Below are 6,000 nucleotides of genomic sequence, written 5' to 3'. Positions count from 1 at the left end.
AGCAGTGGGTTCTCATTTCAAAATCTATTTAAGTTAGGGTAGAGATATAAAATTATGTTAGAGACATGATTAGGGGCTGGACAAAATAGGCAGAGTATGCAAGGAGAATTTGCATGTGGGTTCTAGGAAGCAAACTCAAGTCCTATATGAGAGCAATGTGCACTTTTAACTGCTGAGCCATCTATTCAGCCTTGAATTCTTCAGGCTTTTAGTTTTCTTCAGTTCTTTCCTGTAGAGATGGAAAACAGCTGATCATTCCCTTCAATGAAAAATGCTAAATCATCTGTCTGACGCTTTTCCTTATGTATCAAAATCCTCTTCTATTTCTATATTCTTTAAAGGTCTTATTTCCAAGCACTTATATCTCAGATTCTTTGAGGGAATGTCCCTTGGTTATCACTTTTATCCAGGAGCTCTGAACACCACCCATACAAACAACATGACTAATGAGTGTGCAAGAAAGAGGAGCCCATGTGCAGAATCCCCAGATATCACTAATTCTATGTACTTTACAGTCTCCTTCCGACTTCAGCTATTCACTCTGCGCATGTTCTTTGTGCTCAGAGGTATAGGTACTTTGAGATAGTATTGTAAAAAAATCTGACTCAAATGCCTAGTCTTGCAAACTTAACATTCTGGGAGAGGGGATGACACATAAAATATACGACTCAAGAATCATGGTCTGTCAGCTGGTAGTAAATGTGTAGTAGAAAATAAAAGGGAAAGATAATGGTTTGGGGATTCAATTCCAAATAATGGCTAGCATAGATGTGACTGAGATAGTACTCTTTTGGTAACAGCATGAAGGAATGAGGATATCAGAAGTAGATGCTATTGCTTTAGAGGATACTGGACAGAAAAAACAGCAGCCAGTATAAACGCTTTGATGCTATATTCGTCTGGCTGTTGATAAAGTAACAGAAGTGGGGAACAGAGTGAATAGGAGGGGGAAGGGATGGGCATAAACATAGAGAAGTGCAGACTAGATGGTGCAGGCCCATGGAGACTTACAGAAAGGTTTTGGAATATTACTTGGGAAAGTCGTTGGTTATTTTTAAGGTCAGAAATGGCAAGATCTGATTGTGCCTTAGCATGATACCTTTTGTGTTGAGGATAGTCTAAAAGGCAGAAAGGGTGGAAATTGAGAGACCAGGTAAAGGCCATTGTGATGATTTGGCAGTATGGATTAGCTGTTGTAGATAAGAGCACTGAAAACAGAGATGAAGAAGGGGGCAAATTCTAGATAGATTTTTGAAGTAAGAACAAGTAGTCTTTGCCAATGGAATGGTTGCACATATGAACAAAATAGAGTGAAAAGGTGTTTCAAGGTGGGGGTTTGAGCAACTGGAAGAATGGAGTTCCCATTAACAGCTTGTGGAGACAACTTTTTAGATCTTGACAGACTAGCAACAGTACCTAGAAGAGGAGCTTGTTCTCAAACAAGTTAGAAAAGGGCTTTAAAAAACCATGAAGAGGCATTTGGGCCTACAGGTCTGGAGTTTATAGGTGTAGTCATGGCTATAGATGCAAATTCCAGACTCATCATCATACAAGGTATAAGTAGCTCTGAGGCCAAAGGGGCCAGTTTTCTAACTCCGGTTTCTATTAATATGATAAAAGGGTTATAGACTGAACTTTCTTGGCAGTGGTTTCTAAGAGGGAACATGCTCTTACAGGGTAGCACTCTGCAGTAGCCCACTCCCTGTAAGCTTCTCATTTCAGATCTACCCAAGGGAGTGAAGAGGTAGGTGGGGTAGTCAATCCACTGAATTGTGCTGTGAACAAAACTGAGGTTCCAATGGCTTCTATGGGTGCTCTTAAACTGAGATTGCCTTCAGAATTGTTTGCCACATTGAGGCAAGAGAGCTGGGTTTTTGTTTGCCTGCATCAAACAGTCTTTGGCCCCAGGTGTTCCTCCCTGAGAGGAATTACCTCAGTCATGGAATTCTGTGCCCCAGGGCAAAGCAGTACCTGAGATAAACACAGCTGTGTGCTATCAGCACCCTCTGCTCCTAGTAGATGAAGTGTGGATGGCTTGAAGCCAAGGCATGGTGTGGTCAGGAGGTTTCAGTGTGGACTAAAAGCATCTGCAAGCTGGGGGTGCACTCGGAGTTGCCAGTGAATTAGGATAGCATTCTTTCTCCATCCCGGGAAGCATATCTTCTAATTTGCTAGCTCCTATCATTATGTTCAGTATTGTCAGCTAGGATAGACACATTGAATTGATTTAGAGAAGTGACTAGAGGCTAGACAAATTAGGAAGTGTATGCAAGAACTAATGTCATCAAAAATATTGCTAAGGGCTGGCCCTTGCCAGTTAAAGAAACTGAAAAGAATACAGCCTGTGCTCAGGCGGTGAAGAGAATGAGTAATTTTCTACTGCTTCCCTAGGAAGTATTTGGAAATATGTTGAGTTTGTTTTGTCATCACAATGACTGGGAAAACTACAAAGTGATGAATGGTTGTACATAATGAAGAACTGCACCAACCCAAATATGAATAATAAGTCTATTTAGCAATACTATGATGGAGAGATGATGCTTACTCACCAGGACTTTTTGTGAAAAGGGAAAGGGTGCTATTAATAATGATGTCAAGACAGCAGACAACACTATGCCTAAGGGATCCTACACAGGTAAAGGGGCTAATTGAACCCAAGAACACAGGACAGAGTATAAATTACATGTGGAGTTAAGGTTTTGAGGCCACAATTGTCACATACCCTTTGAAAAGGAGTTGCCCTATAATGAGATTTCTATCTCAATCACATATATTCAACTTTTACATAGGAATTTCACTAGCCTAACATGGCTGAGGTTCTGGTTTCTATCACTTCCCTGCAAAACAATAAAAACAAGCCTATAGATGAGGTTTCCTCTGATAGCACTTGCTTTCTCTCTAAAATTCCGCAGGCTTTTAGGACATATTTAGTAAGGGAAAGGTTTCCCAATTGTGCAGCCACAGTGCATCCAGATGGCACCAAGTAGGCATTGAGGACTGCGGAAATCTAGTCTCACATTGTTGGGAGTGGCCTACTGAGGTATATAACCTTCAGTCTCTTGAAGTTAAGCAAAGATGTCCTATAGTGACTCAGTTTCTCTGTGCATCATGACACATAAACCCTCTACCATGGAGACATATCCCTCCCTCCATTTTAGGCTTTTAATATATTTTTGTTTATGAGACATCTATGTTTTCTTAAAGAAAAATATTTGAGTAATTACCAAATTAGATAAGTCTTGGATTCTAATTTGTGTGATATGTCACCTTACATGTGCTCTTAGAATGAATGGTATAAAGGAAACTAGACTCGGGCCACAGAGTGCATAGCAATGGAACATTCAGAGAACTTAACTACAAGTTTGTTTGTATCCACTTGAATTGGGTACTAATTTGGTTGGTTGTGAAAGACACCCCTGTCCGACATTTAGAAGCTTAAAAATAAAGTATATTCAATGTATAGTGAACCTTAGAACAAGAGAATTCAGGTTTCTCAGTTTGGGTATGTCTAGTCACAGAAAGGTACTTTATACAAACTGTCTATATTTATATATGGAAGATAAAATGTATATGTTGAACCTACACATTTAAGAAAAATGATGTTTAAAATGTATACCAAGTGGAGACTTCTTGCAGACCACACCTTGCCTAGGACATCAAAGTGAACACCTAATACGGAATAGACAAGCATTACCGGCCTCCTAGTGTGATATGGTAAGGTGACATCATTTGTGTAGTGTTCCTGTCAAAAATGCATGCTATGAATCTAATCCTGAGTACACAGCGGCAAACACAAAATGAGGTACATACTAACATAAGTAGCTTGTGCTCGTAAAAATGTCAAGGTCTTTAAAGTGGAGAAGACAGAGAAAGTGTTTCAGATCAAAGGAGATTAAAGAGACATGGCACCTATATGTCATGAGATTGTGGAGTAGCTCCTATTGGGGATCACACCAGCACAACTGGTGGGGGACCGAAGTAATCTCTCCCTCAAGGAGGAGTAATGCTATTCATCCCCCTTTCATCTTCATTGTTAGGATAAGAAGCACCGGGCAGAGATGAGGAACAGGACTCAGTCAGGTGGTGGCCATGACTATGTTTACAGAAGCCTTCTAAGAACTCTTTCTGAGACATCATTTATGGTCCTTCACCTACCATTCACACACCCAGAGATCCTGTACAATTAACAATTCCTTTAGAAATGATGAAATTTTCTTGACGAGCAAGCAACAAATTCCAACCTGGTTTAATACTGATTATAATAAAAAAAAAAACAAATTTAGAAAAAACAAAACAGTCACCATGACTGTCACTGTACAAAACATGTATTTTCAAGGTAACAAAGGTACAATGGTTTACCTTTGATCCTGCCATTTCATTTCTACAAATGGGACCTATGGATACATTTGTGTATAAGTGGAATGATGTAAGGACATGTGTAATGTTGTCACTTTCAATGGCAAAGACTGAAAACCTACATATGCCTCCCAAACACCCTGAATAGTTTACACATATGAGAATATTTGTGGCTTTGAAGAGAATGAGAAAGCATGTTACACACTGAAGTGGAAGTATTTCAAGGGGGGTGAGGAGGTGGCTCAGTGGGCAAAGGAGCTTGCCATGCACGCATGGTTACCTAACCTAAAACGCATGTAAAGTTGGGTGTAGGTATTCCATATCTGTAATTCCAATTTTTCTATGGTGAGATGGAAGGAGAGGCAGGAGAATCCCTAAGCTACAGGCCACCCTTCCTGGCTTCCAAAGTGGTGAAAAGCAAAGAGACATTGTCTCATCTAAGGTAAATGATGAAGACTGACACCCATTGTTGTCCTTGGACAATCAATCATACATGCACCATGACACCTGAACACTTAAATCAACACACAGCACACTCATTAAATTCTTTCTCTCTCTCTCTCTCTCTCTCTCTCTCTCTCTCTCTCTCTCTCTCTCTCTCTCTCTCTCTCTCACACACACACACACACACACACCACATACAAAAAGTGTTTGTGGTATCAGTTTGAGTTATTTTCTTCAGACCGGATCTGACTTTATAGCCTTGGGTAGCCTGAGACTCCTTACATAGATTTGCCTGGCTTTGGTGTTAAGGCGATCCTCCTACTTCTGCTTTGTGAGAGCTAATATTACAGATCTGCACCACTATGCCTGGATTTTTAATTGTTTCTTTTTAGTACATAAAATAATGGCTTTAATTATGACACTGTCTATAGTAGTTTGAATGTAATTGCCCCCATAGCTCATAAGGAATGGAGCTGTAGCTTTCGCCTTATTGGAGGAAGTGTGCCACTGTGCATGTGGGTTTTGAGGTCTCATATATGCTCAAGTTATGCCCAGAATCTCAATTTACTTACTTTTGCCTTTAGATCAAGCATCACGTCTGTCTGCAGGCCATCATTGTCCACTATGATGATAATGAACTAAACCTTTGAAAATCTAAGCACCCCACCCCATATAGATGTTTTCCTTTATAAGAGTTGCTGTGGTCATGGTGTCTCTTCAAAGCAACAGAACCCCTAAAACACTGTCATGCATACATTATCATTGCACCTTGCTCAAATTCTTTCTCACTACCTTCACTCATCTCTCTTTTCCCCTCAATTGTTCCCTTTCTCCCCAAAATAGTTCCTCTTCTGATTTTATGTAACTGATACACACACACATATATATATAGTTAAATGTATGTAAGTTCTATTTATATCATATGTATGTGTAAACACACACACACATATATATATACATATATATATGTTCTTAATAGTTTTTGAACACATTGATGTGTTACATGTTTAGAAATAAAATAAATCAGGGCATGAGCTTGTAGTCACAGCAGTTTCAGAGACTAAGGCAGGATGGACCACTTGAACTCAAAAATTCAATGCCAGTCCAGGCAACACAGTGAGATACATTCCCCACCCTGTCCCCAACCTCAAAAGAAAAAAAATACAGAAAGAATTGAAGTAACTAAAAAGAATAATCAAA

Source organism: Mesocricetus auratus, unplaced genomic scaffold, assembly GCF_017639785.1.
Source record: "Mesocricetus auratus isolate SY011 unplaced genomic scaffold, BCM_Maur_2.0 Super-Scaffold_100003, whole genome shotgun sequence".
NCBI lineage: Eukaryota > Metazoa > Chordata > Mammalia > Rodentia > Cricetidae > Mesocricetus > Mesocricetus auratus.
The sequence above is the reverse complement of the archived record's forward strand: the minus strand, read 5'-3'. Positions refer to the sequence as shown.